The sequence below is a fragment of the Pristis pectinata genome, chromosome 5 (assembly GCF_009764475.1).
Source record: "Pristis pectinata isolate sPriPec2 chromosome 5, sPriPec2.1.pri, whole genome shotgun sequence".
Lineage (NCBI taxonomy): Eukaryota > Metazoa > Chordata > Chondrichthyes > Rhinopristiformes > Pristidae > Pristis > Pristis pectinata.
The window spans coordinates 68,444,355-68,462,204 of NC_067409.1; positions in this window are offsets into that span (position 1 = coordinate 68,444,355).

The following is a 17,850-nucleotide window of genomic DNA, read 5'->3' on the forward strand; positions in this document are numbered from 1 at the left end:
ACCACATCGATGGTTTGTTCCCTCCCTGGTGCCAGGGTCCGCGATATCTCGGATTGTGTTCTCGATATTCTCAGGAGGGAAGGTGAGCAGCCAGATGCCGTGGTCCATGCAGGGACCAATGACGTGGATAAGAAGGGGGAGGAGGTCCTGCAAAGAGTATAGAAAGTTAGGTGCAAAGTTGAAGGACAGGACGTCCAAGGTTGCAATCTCAGGATTGAAAATAGATTGAGGCTAGAAATAGGAAGATAATGCAGCTAAATACGTGGCTAAGGAGATGGTGCAAGAGGGAGGGCTTCATGTTTCTGGACAATTGGGCTTTGTTCCAGGGAAGGTGGAACCTGTTCCGATGGGACGGTTTGCAACTGAACTGGAGGGGGACTAACATACTTGCAGCTATGTTTGCTAGTGCTGCTCCGGGGGTTTTAAACTAGATTTTCAGGGGGAGGGGAACCAGAGTGTTAGAGCAGATAGTGAGGCGGTGGAGGTTAAAGGTCATGTGAGGACTGCATGTATAGACAAAAATCAATGGTTTGTACATGATAGAAATGTTCTCGGGTGCATCTATTTCAATGCAAGGAGTATTGTAGGTAAGGCAGATGAGTTTAGGGTGTGGATTGGCACGTGGGATTATGACATTATTGCTATTCATGAGACTTGGTTGCAGGAGGGGCAGGACTGGCAGCTTAATGTTTTGGGGTTCCGTTGTTTCAGACGTGATAGAGAGGAAGGGATGAAAGGGGGAGGAGTGGCATTACTAGTCAGGGAAAATATCACAGCTGTGCGTAGACAGGACAGCCCGGAGGGCTTGTCTACAGAGGCCATATGAGTGGAGCTGAGGAACTGGAGAGGTGTGACCACACTTAAGAGGGTTGTATTATAGACTGCCCAATAGTCAGAGAGAATTGGAGGAGTAAATCTGTAGAGAGATAGCAGACTGATGTAAGAAACAGAAAGCTGTAATAGCAGGGGATTTTAACTTTCCACATATTGACTGGGACTCCCACACTGTGAAAGAGCTGGATGGCTTGGAGTTTGTCAAATGTGGTCAGGAAAGTTTTCTAAATCAATATATAGAGGTACCAACCAGAGAGGATGCAATACTTGATCTCCTATTAGGGAACCAGACAGGCCAGGTGACAGAAGTATGTGCAGGTGAACATTTTGGGTCTAGTGACCATAATGTCATTAGTTTTAAGTTAATTATGGATAAGGATAGGTCTGGTCCTTGAGAAGAGGTTCTTAACTGGAGAAAGGCCAATTTTGTGGAAATGAGAAAGGATCTAGGAAGAGTGGATTGGGATAAATTGTTTTCTGGCAAGGATGTATTCAGTAAGTGAAAGGCCTTCAAAGGCGAAATTGAGAGTGCAGAGTTTGCATGTTCCTGCCAGGATTAAAGGCAAAGTTAACAGGCATAAGGAACCTTGGTTTTCAAGGGATATCAGCGATCTGGTTAAGAAAAAGAGAGGTGTATAGCGCGTATAGGCAACTAGGCACAAATGAGGTACTCTGAAGAGCATAGAAAATGTAAGAAAATACTAAAAAAGGAAATCAGGAAGGCAAAAAGAAGACATGTTGCTTTGGCAGATAATGTGAAGGTAAACCTGAAGGGTTTCTACAAGTATATTAAGAGTAAAAGGATAGCAAGGGACAAAATTGGTCCCCTAGAAGATCAGAGTGGTCGGCTATGTGTGGAGCCTCAGGAGATGGGGGAGATCTTAAACAGTTTTTTTGCATCAGTATTTACTCAGGAAACTGGCATAGTGGATATGGAAGGAAGGGAAACAAGCAGTAGTTTCATGGAACATATGGAGATTAAAGAGGAGGTGGTGCTTGCTGCCTTACAGCGAATAAAGGTAGATAAATCACCTGGGCCTGACATGATATTTCCTCGGACATTGAGAGAGACTAGTGTAGAAATTGCAGGGGTCCTGGCAGATATATTTAAAATGTCCTTAGCCACAGGTGCGGTGGCAGAGGACTAGAGGGTAGCTCATATTGTTCAATTGTTTAAAAAAGGCTCTAAAATAAACCAGATAATTACAGGCTGGCGAGCCTGACATCAGTAGTGGGTAAATTATTGGAAGGTGTTCTGAGAGATCAGATATACAAATATTTGGACAGCCAAGGGCTGATTGTGTTTAACGAATCATGTAGAGTTTTTCGAGGAGGTTACCGAGAAAGTAGATGAAGGAAAGGCTGTGGATGTTGTCTACATGGACTAAAGTAAGGCCTTTGACAAGGTCCCACATGGGAGCTTAGTTCAGAAGGTTCAGACACTAGGTATCCATGGAAGGTTGCAAACTGGATTTGAAATTGGCTGTGTGGGAGAAGACAGAGTGGTAGTGGATGATTGTTTCTCAGACTGGAGGCCTGTGGCTGGTGGTGTGCCTCAGGGATCTGTGCTGGGTCCATTGTTTGTGGTCTATATCAATGATCTAGATGATAATGTGGTAAATTGGATCAGCAAGTTTGCTGATGACACTAAGATTGGAGGCGTTGTGGACAGTGAGGAAGACTTTCAAAGCTTACAGAGGGATCTGGACCAACTGGAAAAATGGGCCAGAAAATGGCAGATGGAATTTAATGCAGACAGGTGTGAGGTGTTGCAGTTTGGAAGGACAAATCAAGGTCAGACATACACAGTAAATGATTGGGCACTGAGGAGTCCGGAGGAACAAAGGGATCTGGGAGTTCCCTGAAAGTGACGTCACAGGTAGACAGGGTTGTAAAGAAAGCTTTTGGCATCCTGGCATTCATAAATCAAAGTATTGAGTATAGGAGTTGGGATGTTATGGTGAGGTTGTATAAGACATTGGTGAGGCCAAATTTAGAGTATTATGTGCAGTTCTGGTCACCGAACTATAGGAAGGATATCAGTAAAATTGAAAGAGTGCAGAGAAAATTTACTAGGAGTTGAGTTACAGGGAAAGATTGAACAGGTTAGGACTTTATTCCTTGGAGTGTAGAAGAATGAGGGGAGATTTGATAGAGGTTTACAAAATTATGAAGGGTATAGACAGAGTAAATGCAAGCAGTTTCTTTCCACCTAGATTAGGAGAGATAAGTACGAGAGTACATGGCTTAAGGGTGAAAGGGGAAAGGTTTAGGGGGAACATTAGGTGGAACTTCTTCACTTAGTGGTGGGAGTGTGGAACGAGCTGCCATCTGACGTAGTAAATGTGGGCTCTCTCGAGTTTTAAGAATAAATTGGATGGATACATGGATGGGAGAGGTCTGGAGGGTTATGAACTGAGTGCAGGTAAACAGGACTAGCAGAATAAAGTTTCGGCACAGACTAGAAGGGCCAAATGGCCTGTTTTCCGTGCTGTAGTGTTCTATGGCTCTATGTACATCTCAATCCTGAGAAGTTAATGCCAACAGTATCACAACACCTCAATGCTTCAAACAGGCTAAATGGGTGTTTCCAATACACCACATGGCATTGTCATTATGTAAAATAATGGAATGAAGTAACCAGTCTTATAAATTTTTTGATGTATTTGATGGTGCTGAATCATTTGGTAACATTCATTTGATAATCTGACATAATCCTGAGCAACTAGAACCAATGGTATCACAATGCATCCTCAATGCATCAAAAATGCCAAATAACATTTGCAATGTGGATAATTCCATTGCATTGTCATTGTGTAAAATACTACAATGAAGTAAATGGTTATAAAGTACTCTATTCTATGTATTTGATGCTGCTGAATCATTTGGTAACATTCATTTGATTTACAACATTATCCTCAGACATTAGAAGAAACCATATCACAATGCATCCTCAAAGCTACAAACAGGCTAAATGGGTGTTTGTAATGTCGATGATACATTTGCTCCACTTCCATTATGTAAAATAATGCAATGAAGTAACAGTTTGTAAAGTATTTTGTTTTATTTTATATGTTGCTGAATCAGTTGGTAACATGCATTTGATTGTACAGCTTAACCCTGATAAGTTAGAGCAAACTATCAAAACGTACTATGAATGCTTCAGACAGGCTAAATGCATGTTTGCAATATAAACTGGTTAAATTCATTCCATTGCCATTATGTAAAATAAAACAATTGATGGTGATGAATTATTTAGTAACAATCATTTGATTGTACAATATAATCCTGAGAATGTTAGAGACGCAACACATTTTCAATGCTCCACGCAGGCTATATGCGTGTTTGCAATGTAGACTAGTTAAATTCATTCCATTGCAATTAACTAAATTAAAACAATGAACTAACTGGTTGCAAAGTCCTTATTTTTATGTATTTGATGGTGCTGAATCATTTTGTATTCATTTATTGGATTGCATAACTTAATCATGAGCAGTTATATCAAACAGAATCAAAGTGCTTCCCCATTGCTTCAAAGAGACTAAATGGATGTTTTTAATATAAACAATGAATTCATTTCATTGCCATTATGTAATTATGCCATTATTATGCCATCATGCCATTATGAAATTATCACCAATTGCATCACAACACTTCCTGAATGTTTCAAGGAGTCTAAAAGGTTGTTTGCAATGAGGACAGGTTAAATTCATTCCATTGGCACTATGTAAAATAAAGCTGTGAAGTAACTGGTTGTAAAGCACTTCATTTTACATATTGGATGGTGCTGAATCGTTTGATAACAGTCATTTGATTCGACAATTTATCCTCAGACGTTAGTGCCAACCGTATAACAAAGTATCCTCAAAGCTTCAAACAGGTTAAATGGGTGTTTGTAATGTAGACAATTAATTCATTAAATTTACATTATGTAAAATAATACAAAGATGTAACAAGATGTAATTCTTTTTACTTGGTTTTATTTTATGGTGCTTCATCATTTGGTAACACTCATTTAGTTGTACAATTTAATCCTGGGAAGTTAGAGCAAACCGCATCACAATGCATCATGAATGTTTCAAATGGGTGTTTGCAATGTAGACTGGATGATTTCATTCCATTGCATTACGTAAAATAAAATGCCATTCATTGTCCTGATGACTCTGGATGATGTGGACAATGAAAAGACCACTCAGTATTCATCAGTCGACATAATTCTTGCTGGGATGGCTTCCACCCATCTTGGCAAATGTTTTTCAGTAAAATGTGTTCCTTGGTCTGAGTCAATGTGGCATGGCAATCCTCATCAACAAATATAGTCCTTAATCATAGTTTTGGCTGTGTGTGTGGCAGTAGTTTTTCTTGCTGGGATGGCTTCCACTCATCTTGAAAATTTGTCCACTATTTCTAGAACATCTGAATATCCTTGGCACTTTGGTAGAGCAATGTAGTCCACTTGTAGATGTAGAAATGGACCAGATGGAGCAGAAGCACTTAGTTGAGGTAGCTTTTTCTGCTGATCCAGGGTTAGTCTTCTGGCACATCATGCATCTGAACTGTTTGTCGAGCTTGCATCCTGAACCTTGGATACCACCACCATTGAGAGAATCTGTCAATCATCTTTTGCACTCCAATGTGTCCTAGGGAGTGTATCTGCTGTGCCAGATAGGGAAGCAGTTCATTTGCGGCCACTAATCTATGACTAGTGCCATACCTCCCTACTCCATCATCGTTTAACAATCCACCATTATCATGTTTGACAATCCAGTATCACATCTCTTGGTCTGAGCATTGATTTTGTATTTCTTGAATATCTTGTATTTTCATCTATTATACGGAGTTCAACTTTGTTCTCATAGTTTCCATTATCAGGTTTTTTCTATTTTCTTTGTTCCTTCCCTTGCTGCCCTGTTTGCAGTTTGGTCTGCGTATGCATTTCCATGGCTTTCCACTGTGGTCATTTTGGAGTGACCTTTGCATTTCAATACAGCAACTTCTGATGGTAGTTTTATAACTTCCATAAGTTCTTGTACTAACTGGCCATTCTTGATTGGAGTTCCCATGGCTGTAAGAAATCCTCTTTGTCTCCATAAGTTCCCAAAGTCATGACTATATTGGATGACTGGTTAATTCAGATTTTTCCAACTGCATGAGATTCCAAATAATTTTACCTTCCATGAATTCCAGTGTGGAGTTTAAAGTCAATGAGACATCCATTCCAAGAAGAGGTTGCAAGATGTCTCCCACCCAGAATTATATTTCTCATAAGTGAGGACCAAATTGTACTTCAACTGGTCTGCTTTTGATTAGCTCAGTTCTCTGTCCTCCAGCACCATATGCATATTTAGGAATGCCAGTCAATGCCACTTTTGCATTTTTGGGCAATAGCCTTGGTTACGCATATCAGTTCCTCTCCCGTATCCGTAACACATCTATTTTCAACTAGTAAGTTAACATATAAGCCATCCGTTTTTTGCTCTATCAAGGCAAACCAGGACTGCTTTTGTGACCTTGCCCACATGTCCACTGCGTCCGAAATTGTACTTCAAAGCTGCTCCATCTTTCTTTGAGAGGTAGGGGGTTGAACTTGTTGAGGCTGTGGTTGAAATTGTTGTTGAGGCTGTTTATCCCAACACTTTTTTGCACTATGTTCCTTCTTACCACAGAGTTGGCATCTCGTTTTATTACCTTGTGGTCATAGCCCAGACCAATATTGCTGTGTCTTGCAGTCCCACTTGTCCTGTTGGTTAGCAGGTGTGAACAATTGGTTCATCTGTCCCGATCTTATTTGGACTTCGATACATCGCTCCACTTGTTTGGCAGTTTGCATCAGGTCACTGTAGGAAATGCAGCTTCACTCCAATTTGCTTTCGTTAGCCTCACCATTTTGGTAGCATCTGGTTTCAAGCCATCCATGAATGCCAACTGGAGGGGGCCATATTTGGATTCATCTATATTATCTTCAGTTATTCCTTGAAGTCCTGAATAGCTGATCCAAACTGTCCTATACCATTCTTAGTATTCAGAAACATCCTCTGAAGCCTTTTCTCTGCAATTGACCATTTTCCTCCTATTGATCTGCATTGGGACCTGTTCTTTCAACCATCTCTTAATTGCATTCTGACCACCTCTTAGGTCCTGTCTGTCATCTCCCATGCTGTCATCAATTCTCTCACACAACTATCTGCTTTGCTGAGAAGACAACATAGTGGAGACCATCTTATGGATGCAGTTGGTATATGTTCTTGATTCGTCAAAGTTCAGTCCAAGTCCTTAAGTTTCTTTTAGGATGTGGAATTTCTCTGGACCATTTGTTAATTTCTTCTGGGTCCACTGGGTGATGGTAAACCTCTTGTCTCCTTTCATAATCTCCATTCTCATTCTTGCTTGCTTTGATTGTCTTCGTTTTTATTGGGGCAAGTCGTGACATGGCTGCCAGACCAATTCTCTCATCACTTGAGTCACCAAAGGATTTTCTTGAGTCAGTGTTGTACCCATTCCATAGTGCCTTAGGTGTTCCAAAGGTGGCGCTGTTCCTGGCGTCTGTTCAATGCTGTGCCCCTGGAATGACCATCCACTGAAAGTCCTGACTCTGTGTATTGAAGCTGACTCAGTCTGCCCTGGAGTTCCCCACATTTTGCATTAAGTTGGTTACATATATTGCTTTGTTTTCTCACTCGTTCAGTTAATGCAGAGAGTTGTGCTTTGGACTTTTTACTGTCTCTATCATACCCTTCTTCCTCAATTGTTCAGTTAATTCACTTATTTGGCTTCTTGGCTCAGCATGCTCAAATTCAGTGATTTGGCTTTTTAGCTCAGCACGCTCATGCTGAAATTCACTTATTTGACTTCTTAGCCCGGCACGCTCACACTTTCTTAGCTCTGTTAATACTGCAATCATCCTGCCAGTTTTTGCCTTTCCTGACCACATCTTCTGAATCTTATTCCATATCTTTCTAACTTCACCCATAAGCTAATTTTCACTGGACTCAGCATCAATAGCACATTTCTTCTGAATTATTTCATTAATCATATCAAATTCATATACTTTATTCAAGTAAGCACTTAAACTCCTAGTTATCAGTTCTCTCTCAGTTGGAGATGCTGTGGTTTGTTTCCCAACCCCAGCCATTGTTTCAGTTCAATCTCAATGAATACCCTTCACTTAGATGTCAATCACAGTTATCAATAGAGTTTCAACCTGAAATATTTCAAATAGCAAGGTAAATAATGTTTTTTCTCACTCTTAAACTTCCTTCAGAGGGTGTGCTGAAGCAGAATCTGATGACTTCCCCAACAAGTTAGAAATGGAAGATGCACTTATCTTTTGTCTTTGTCCGAGGAATTTTCAAACTCTGTTTTTCATAACCATCCTACCAACTATGCCAATATTATCGGATCTGGTTATTTTCGAATCCGCAGGTTCTTTCAGGAGTGCAGGAATGAGTTGAAATCAAATTGGTGCTTCACAAAGTTTTACTGGAAAAGTTTAAAACAAAGAAACAGTCACAGAACACATGGCACTAGCTTTACTACTAGAAAATGAGCCAAGACAAAGGAACTAAAAATGAGCTAGGGCCGGGGGGGAAGAGCAAGAGAGTGATTTAAAAAAAACACTTTTTATACCTGAGATAAGAGGTACCCCTTAGCTAACAATAGTCCAATCAGAAAACCTATTAGGTACCTGTGGCAAAACCAACCAATGAGAAAACACATATTCACCTGATGGATGAACCAATAAGCTAGGAAGCAGCCATTCTTTGTGCAGCCACTTGAAGTGTATTAAGCATTATACATGTTTAAAAAAACTACTTAAAACAGTCAAATACAACAGAGCCAACAGTATCACAACACTTTTTCAATGTTTCAAACATTGCTATATTCGTGTTTGCAAAATACACTGGTGAAATTCATTCCATTGCCTTTATATAAAATAAAACAATGAAGTAACTGGTTGTAAAATACTTTATTTCATGTATTTGATGGTGCCAAATTATTTAGTAACATTCAATTGACTGTTAGATTGAGAGTTAGAGTTAGAGTTAGAGATTGAGAGTTAATTGAGAGTTAGAGCCAACTCTATCACATAGCTTCAAAGAGGCTAAATGGGTGTTTGCTGTGTCGACGCGATGAATTTATTCCATTGCCATTATCTAAAATAAAACAATGACGAAAATGGCTGTAAACTATTTTATTTTATGTATTTGATGGTGCTGAATTATTTGGCAAAATTCATTTGTTTGTACAACTTAATCCTGAGCAGTGAGAGAGAGAGAGAGGTGACACAATGCATCCTCAATGCTTCAAACAAGCTAAGTGCATGTTTGCAAAGTAGACTCGATGAATTCATTTCATTGTCGATACATAAAATAAAACAATGAAATAACTGGTTGCATTTTCTTTTATGTATTTGATGGTGCTGCATCATTTCGTAACATTTGTTTGGTTGTACAGTGTAATGCTGAGCAGTTAGAGCCAACAGTATTACAAAGCATCCAAAATTCTTCATACAGGCTAAATGGGTGTTTGCAATGCAGCCTCAATAAATCCATTGATTTGTCATTATCTAAAATAAAACAATGAAGTAATTTGTAAAGTACTTTATTTTGTTATTTCGTTATGCTGGTTCATTTACTAACCTTCATTTGGTTATACAACATAATGCTGAGCAGTTATGGCCAGCTGTTTAACAAAGCACCCATAATTCTCCATTCAGGTTAATGGGTGTTTGCAAAATAGACTTAATTAATCCACTGTATTGTCATTGTCTAAAATAAAACAATGAAGTAACACGTTAGAACATAGATCATAGAACACTACAGCACAGTACAGGCCCTTTGGCCCACAATGTTGTGCCGACATCTTATCCTGCTCTAAGATCTATCTAACCCTTCCCTCCCACATAGCCCCCTATTTTCTATCATTCATGTGTCTATCTAAGAGTATCTTAAATGTCCCTAATTTATCTGCCCCCACAACCTCTGCAGGCAGTGCATTCCATGCACTCACCACTCTCCGTGTAAAAAAACTTACCCCTGACATCCCCCTCATACCTCCTTCCAATCACCTTAAAATTATGTCCCCACGTGTTAGCCATTGTCGCACTGGGAAAAAGTCTTTGACTGTCCACTCGATCTATGCCTCTTATCATCTTGTACACTTCTATCAAGTCACTTCTCATCCTCCTTCTCTCCAAAGAGAAAAGCCCTAGCTCGCTCAACCTATCTACGACTTGGACTGTTGTCAACTACATTATTTTGTGCATTTCATGGTGCTGAATGTTCTGGTAACATTTTACAACTTAAACCTGAGAAGTTAAAGCCAATGCTATCATAAAGCATCCAAAATACAGGCCAAGTGGGAGCTTGCAACGTAGACTGAATAAATCCATTCCATTCCCATTACCTAAAATAAAACAATGAAGTAACTTGTTGCAAAGTACTTTATTATATGCATTTCATGGTGTTGAATCATTTAGTAACATTCATTTGGTTGTACAATGTAATGCTGAGCAGGTAGAGACAACAATATTACAAAGTATCCAAAATTCTTCATACAATCTAAATGGGTGTTTGCAATGTAGACTCAATAAATCCATTGCATCGTAATGATCTCAAATAAAACAATGAAATAACTTGTTGTAAAGCACTTTATTTATGTATTTCATGGTGCTGAATCATTGGGAAGCGTTCATTTGGTGGTACAATTTAATCCTGAGAAGTTAGAGGCAACGGAATGACAAAGCATCCACAGTTCTTCATATAGGCTAACTGGGTGTTTGCAATGTTGGATGAATAAATCCATTGCATTACCATGATCTAAATAAAGCAATGTAGTGACTTGTTGTAAGGTACTTTATCTTATGTATTTCATAGTGCTGAATCATTTTGTAACATTCATTTGGTTGTACAATGTGATACTGAGCAGTCAGAGATAACGGTGTCACAAAATTCTTCATACAGTCTAAATGGGTGATTGCAAGGTAGACTGAATAAATTCATTTCATTGCCATTATCTAAAATAAAACAATGAAGGAATTTGTTGTAAAGTACTTTATTTAGTGTATTACATGTTGCTGATTCATTTGGTTGCAAAACTTAATCCTGAGAAGTTAGAGCCAACCGTATCATAAAGCATCCATAATTCCTCATGCAGTCTAAAAGAGTGTTTGCAATGTAGATTCAATAAATCCATTGCATTGTCATTATCTCAGATAAAACAATGGAGTATCTTGTTGTAAAGTACTTTATTTATTTTTATTTCATGGTGCTGAATCTTCTGATAACATTCATTTGGATGTACTGCTTAAGCCTGAGAAGATAGAGCCAATGCTATCAAAAAGCATCCAAAATTCTTCATCCAGGCTAAATTGGTGTTTGCAACATAGACTGAATAAATCCATTCTATTCCTATTATCTAAAATAAGACAAGATATCTTTATTAGTCACATGTACATCGAAACACACAGCGAAATACATCTTTAGTGTAGAGTGTTCTGGGGGCAGCCTGCAAGTGTCGCCATGCTTCCGGTGCCAACATAGCATGCCCACAACTTCCTAAATCGTACATCTTTGGAATGTGGGAGGAAACCAGAGCACCCAGAGGAAACCCACGCAGACACGGGGAGAATGTACAAACTCCTCACAGACAGCAGCGGGAATTGAACCCGGGTCGCTGGTGCTGTAATAGCATTATGCTAACCGCTGAAGTAACTTGCTTTATTTTATGTATTTTATGGTGCTGTATCATTTGGTAACATCCATTTGCTTGTCACAAGATCACAAGATAAAGGAGCAGAGGTAGGCCATTTGGCCCATCGAGTATGCTCCGCTACCTCACCATGAGCTAAACTATTCCCATCTAGCCCCAATTCCCGGACTTTTCCCTATATCCCTTGATACCTTGACTAATTAGATACCTATCCATCTCCTCCTTAAACACCCCTAATGACCGGGCCTCCACAGCTGTATGCGGCAACGAATTCCATAAATCCACGACCCTCTGGCTAAAGAAATTTCTTCTCATTTCTGTTCTAAATGGGTACCCTCTAATTCTAAGACTGTGCCCTCTAGTCCTGGACTCACCCACCAAGGGAAACAACTTAGCCACATCTACTCTGTCCAGTCCTTTCAACATTCGAAATGTTTCTATGAGGTCCCTTCTCATTCTTCTGTACTCCAATGAGTACAGTCCAAGAGCCGACAATCGCTGATCGTATGTAAGCCCTTTCATTCCATGAATTATCCTCGTAAGTCTTCTCTGAATCGTCTCCAACATCAGTACATCCTTCCTAAGATAAGGGGCCCAAAATTGCATGCAGCACATAACGTTGAGCAGTTAATTGGGAAGCATTCATTTGGTTGCACAACTTAGTTCTGAGAAGTTAGACAACAGAATCACAAAGCATCCACAGTTCTTCATACAGGTGAAATTGGTGTTTGTAATGTTGGATGAATAAACCCATTTCATTGCCGTTATCAAAGTAAAGCAATGTAGTGACTTGTTGTACTTTATTTTATGTAGCTCATGGTGCTCATTCAATTGGCTGTAAAAGTTAATACTGAGCAGTTAGAGATAATGGTGTCACAAAATTCTTCATACAGTCTAAATGGGTGTTTGCAGGGAAGACTGAACAAATTCATTCCATTGTCATTATCTAAAATAAAACAATGAAGGAACTTAGAACATTGAGCATAGAACATTACAGGACAGTACAATTTATCCTGCTCTAATATTTATCTAACCCTTCCCTTCATTTTTCTATCATTCATGTGGCTCTCCAAGAGTCTCTTAAATATCCCTAATGTATCTGCCCCAGAACCTCTGCCAGCAGTGCATTCCACAACCACAACTCTTAAAAAAAACTTCCCTATGACCTATGACCTTACCTTATACCTTCCTCCAATCACCTTAAAACTATGCCCCCTTGTGTTAGCCATTGTCACACTGGGAAGACGTCTGACTGTCCAGTTGATCCATGCCTCTATCATAGATTAGACACCTCTATCAAGTCATTTCTCATTCTCCTCCTCTCCAAGGAGTAAACCACTAGTTCACTCAACCTATCCTCATAAGACATGCTCTCCAATCCAGGCAGCGTCCTGGTAAATCTCCTCTGCACCCTCTCTAAAGCTTCCACATCCTTCCTATACTGAGGCAACCAGAACTGAACACAATACTCCAAATGTGGTGTAACCACAGTTCTATAGAGCTGCAACATTACCTCGTGGCTCTTGAACTCAGTACCCTGACTAATGAAGGCCAACATACCATATGCCTTCTTAACAACCCTATCAACCTGTGCGGCAACCTTGAGGGATCTATGGACGTTGTTACGGACTCAGTGAATGTCCCTTTAAGATAGAGAGTGTGTGTGTATTTGTGTGGGACGTGCTTACGTCAATAGAAGATAAAGGACGTAATGACGTTGTTGAAGAAGTTAGAAGGAGAGAGAGAGAGAGAAGGGAGAGAGACACCAGCCTGCTAGTTTTTTCTCTACACAATAACTGTGTCTGCCACTGAAATCCATGTATGGAAGTTGGAAGTAATCCGGTGGAGTTCACTTTGTTGCTGACCTGTAGAAGGAAACAGGTATTTGTGTGTGGACGACCACGGTTCGGATGCTTTTCGGGTGAGGAAGTCACTACCGAGTAAACACTGGAGTGTCGTTTGGGTTCCATCGTTGAACATTTGGATTTCGTATGTACTCTCTTTATGTTTTTCTACATCTACGTCTTATCTTCTGACAACGGTGGTTGTTGAAGAAGCCCTTGCTCATGTTTCACCTTATGGCTTGCGGAACTGAACTTTAAGAACCATTCTGGAACTGGGAGTTTTGGACTTTGCCACACACACACGAAGAGTTTAGTTTTGGGGTTAACGTTCGAGGTTTAACATTTTTGAATTCTAACATACAAACCTTTTTACTTTTATTTTACGTATTATCATAAGTAGTGATTAATAAAATAGTTTTTAACACTGAATCATGCTCAGTGTGTTTCTTTTGTTGCTGGTTCGTGACAAAATGGACCCCAAGATCCCTCTGTTCCTCCACACTGCTAAGAGTCCTGTCATTAACCTTGTATTCTGCCTTCAAATTCGATCTTCCAAAGTGTATCACTTCACACTTTTCCAAGCTGAAGTCCATTTGGCACTTCTCAGCCCAGCTTTGCATCTTTTCAATGTCCTGTTCAAATCTACAGCAACCTTCTACACTATCCACAACACCACCAACCTTCGTGACATTAGCAAACTTACTAACCCACCCTTCCACATTCAAGTCATTTACAAAACAAAATTACAAAGAGCAGGGGTCCCAGAACAGATCCCTGCAGAACACCACTGGTCTCCAACCTCCAGGCAGAATACACTCCATCTACCACCACCCTCTGACTCTGTATGAGCCAATTCTGAATCTACATAGCCATGTTTCCCTGGATCCCATGCCTCCTGACTTTCTGAATGAGCCTTCCAAGGGATCTTACCAAACATCTTACTAAAATTCATGTACACCATATCCACTGCTCTACCTTCAATGTGCTTTGGCACATCCTCAAAGAATTCAATCAGGCACGTGAGGCACGACCTGTCCCTCACAAAGCCATGCTGACTGTCCCTAATCAGCCCATGTTTCTCCAAATACCAATAAATCGTTTCTAAGAATTTTCTCCAGTAATTTGCCCACCACTGAAGTAAGACTCACTCGTCTGTAATTCCTAGATTTATCCCTACTCCCTTTCTTAAAAGAACGAACAAAATTTGCCACCTTTTCCTGGCACTACTCCGTCACTGGTGAGGATGCAAAGATCATCGCCAAAGGTACAGCGATCTCTTACCTCACTTCCAATAATGGCCTTGGATATATCCCATCTGGCCCCAGTGACTTATCCATCCTAATGTTTTTCAAAAGTTCTAGCATATCCTCTTTCCTCACATTGACATGCCCTAGTGTATCAGCCTGTTGTACACCATCCCCACTGGTGAATACTGAAGCAAAGTATTCATTAAGGACCTCCCCTACCTCTTCCGACTCCAGGCACATGTTTCCTCTTTTATCCCTGATCAGTCCTACACTCACTCCAATCATCCTCCTATTCTTCACATTCGTGTAGAAGGCCTTGTGGTTTTCCTTAATCCTACTTGCCAAGGACTTCTCATGCCCTCTTCTAGCTCTCCTAATTCCGTTCTTAAGCTCCCTCCTGGCTACCTTGTAACTCTCCAGAGCCCTGTCTGATCCATGCTTCCATGCTTTCTAAACCTTAGGTAAGCTCCTTTCTTCCTTGTGACAAGATATTCTACATCTCTTGTCAACCATGGTTCCTTCTTTCTAACATCCTTACCCTGCCTCAACGGGACAAACCTAACCAGAACCCCATGCAAGTACTCCCTAAACAACCTCCACATTTCTACTGTGCACTTCCCAAAGAACATTTGTTCCCAGTTTACACTCCCAAGTTCCTGCTTAATAGCATCATAATTCCCCCTCCCCCAATTAAATACTTTTCCATATTGTCTGCTCCTATCCCTCTCCAAGTCTATGGAGAAAGTCAACGAGTTATAGTCACCATGTCCAAAATGCTCTCCCACCAAGATCTGAAACCTGATCAGGCTCATTGCCTAGTACCAGGTCCAGTATGGCCTCTACTCTAGAGAGTCTGTCCACATACTGTGTCAGGAATCCTTCCTGGACACACCTAATAAACTCTTTACACAAAGGAAGTGCCAATCAATATTAGGGAAGTTGAAATCACCCATGACAACAACCCTGTTATTTTTGCACCTCTCCAAAATCTGCCTCCCGATCTGCTCCTCAGTGTCTCTGCTGCTATTGAGTGGTCTGTAGAATATTCCCAATAGAGTGATCGCTCCCTTCCAGTTTCTGACTTCCACCCACACTGACTCAGACGATCCCTCCAGGACATACTCCCTTTCTACAGCTGTGACACTGCCCCGGTCCCAGCTTCCCCAGAAGAGATCGCAATGATCCAAAAATCTAAGACCTTGCCCCCTGTGGCCACGCATTCATCTGCCATCTCCTTCTATTCTTATCTTCACTATCATGTGGCATTGGCAGCAATCCTGAGATTGCTACCCTTGAGGTCCTGTTCTTCAGCCTTCTGCCTAGCTCCCTAAACTCACTTTTCAGGACCTCATCCCTCTTCCTACCTATGTCATTGGTACCAACATGTACCATGACTTCTGACTGCTTTCCCTCCTGCACAAGAACGCTATGGTCCTGATCAGGACCTGATCCCATCCGGGATTCTCGCTCATGCCGCAGAACCTCCTGTCTGTTCCCCTGACTATTGAGTCCCCTATCACTATTGCCCTCCTCTTCTCCTCCCTTCCCTTCTGAGCAGCAGGACCAGTCCCAGTGCCAGAGACCTGGCTACTGCCGCTTGATCCCTGTAGGTCATCCCCCTCAACAGCATCCAAAGCGGAAAACATATTTTTGAGGGGAACAGCCTCCGGGGTCCTCTGCACTGTCTGCCTGTTCCCTTTCTCTTTCTCTCCCCTGACACTCACCCATCTATCTGCTCCTGGACCCTAGAAGTACCTGCTCTAAGGTGGGGGGGGGGGGTGACTGCCTCCCGAAGCACAGCATCTACATAACTCTCTCCCTCCCTGATGCTTCGCAGTGTTTGAAACTGCGACTCCAGCTCATCAATTCTGAGCCGAAGTTCCTCCAGCCTCAAGCACTTACTGCAGATGTGGTCACCGTGCACCACAGCAGGGTCCACTAGCTCCCACATCATTCAGCTGCAGCATATCGCCTTGCCCTCCATCTTAATTATCTTTTTCTTACCTAGCTGTAGTCTACTTAAAAGTTATCAACAATAACAGTAAACCTTACCCTTACTTACCAGCTACTCAGGAGTGTTGTTGCAGATGGCCTTCACCTCTTGATGCCGAAGCCTGTTGTGCCAAAGCCACTCACTTTGACTCTGTCCACTCTGACAATGGCCACTCCAAAATGGCCGCTCCACTTGACATGACCTCCTTTTTATTGGCCCTTCTTAATTCTGCAAGAAAAAAAAGCCCGTGAAAACACATGAAGCACACAAGCTTTTTAAATAGTTAGCCTGTACCTGTGAGGGACCCGCTGCTCCAACGTCACTCCAGGCCGATTCTGTAAGAGAAACGGCCCGTGAAAATGCACAAGCCTTTTAAATAGTTTGCCTGTACCTGTGAGGGACCCACTGCTCCAACGTCTCTTTGGGCCGATTCTGTAAGAATTCATTCAGTCTACATTGCAAATGCCCATTTAGCCTGTTTCAAGAATTTTGAATGGTTTGTGATGCCATTGACTGTAACTTCTCAGGATTAATGTCTATGTCCAAATGAATGTTACCAAAAAATTTTGCAACATGAAATGCATAAAATAAAGTACTTTATAACAAGTTACATCAGTGTTTAATTTTAGATAATGGTAATGGATGCATTTATTCAGTGTACATTGCAAATGCCCATTTAGACTATCTGAAGCATTTCTTTGATCATGCTCAATGTTTGCAAAGTAGCCTGAATAAATTCATTAAATTGCCATGATCTAAAATAAACAATATAGTGACTTGTTGTAAAGTACATTACTTTATGGAATTCATGGCACTGAATCATGTGGTAACATTCATTTGGTTGTACAACTTAATCCTGAGCAGTTAGAGCCAATGGTACCACAAAGCCTCCAAAATTCTCCAAAGAGGCCAAATGGGTGTTTGCAAAGTAGCCCAAATAAATTTATTAAATTGTCATTATCTAAAATAAGCAACAAAGTAAATTGTCATAAAGTACTTTATTTTATGTATTTCATGATTCTCAATCATATGGTAATATTCATTTGGTTGTACTACTTAATCCAAAAGTAACACAAAGCATTCCAAAATGCTTCAAACAGTCTAAATGGGTATTTGCAATGTACACCGAATTATAATGCATTCAGTTGCCATTATCTAATATCTAACAATGAAGTACCATGTCGTAAAGTACTTTATTTTATGTATTTCATGTTGCTGAATT